The sequence below is a fragment of the Cryptotermes secundus genome, unplaced genomic scaffold, assembly GCF_002891405.2.
Source record: "Cryptotermes secundus unplaced genomic scaffold, Csec_1.0 scaffold971, whole genome shotgun sequence".
Lineage (NCBI taxonomy): Eukaryota > Metazoa > Arthropoda > Insecta > Blattodea > Kalotermitidae > Cryptotermes > Cryptotermes secundus.
Genome location: NW_019727793.1, coordinates 411,419 through 412,186, shown reverse-complemented (window position 1 = coordinate 412,186; position 768 = coordinate 411,419). Strand labels below are relative to the sequence as shown.

The following is a 768-nucleotide window of genomic DNA, read 5'->3' as shown; positions in this document are numbered from 1 at the left end:
TCGAATATAAGCCGCACCCCAGTTTTCCTCTTGGATTTTTGGCAAAAAATGTGCGGCCTATACATGCGTAAATACGGTATTTACCGCTGCGCTGCCTGGCAACAGACTTCCTACATCTCCGTGCTTTTGTTCGCGGCGGACCGCAGCTACCAGCTTCTCACAGCAACTGAACCCCAGCGGTTATCTAACTGCAACTCATAACTTGCCCTGTTTATAACATCTCGACACGGATCGCGTAGAAAACACCGTTCCCCTGTTGCAGTGCATTTGTCGCGTTCGTATCTGTTTGCGGTGCCGATGTCTAGCAATGGCTGTTGTATAGTTGCTTACTTTGCGGTCCTTGCCTAGCAACGGGTCTACATACTATAATATTTTGAAGGCTTCCAGGGGAAGGAGAGAACTTTTGCTTCGTCAACATGTTTATATATTTTTCACAAAAACGGGTTTCACATAAAATCTTAAGTGAATAGCTACACTGTTCGTGTACTTCTGCTCAGAAATTCTGTTGCCATGCAGGCCTATACGAAAAACGATGTACGTATATATTAAGTTATTTACGCCCCTCTCCTGCCTGTTTTGCGGGTATGAACTGAAGCAGTCATAGCCTTCCGTGCTTGACATAAAAGTAAAAGTAATGTAAAGCTATCCCTGTAACAGGCCATGAAGGCCCATAGGGTTGTGAGACGTTGTGAGGGTCCCACATTATCTAGACAATCGGCTCACAGATGGTGGGATCAGCCTTACGCGACGGCCGCGCTTTACTCCCAG

The 768-nt window shown here is 46.4% G+C and overlaps 1 protein-coding gene across 2 annotated transcripts in view; it reads right to left on the bottom strand.

The window, feature by feature from the left end:
- Positions 1 to 768, bottom strand: part of LOC111865039 (four and a half LIM domains protein 3) — a 423,310-nt gene that overhangs the window by 339,891 nt on the left and 82,651 nt on the right. The gene's annotated exons all lie outside the window — the stretch shown is intronic.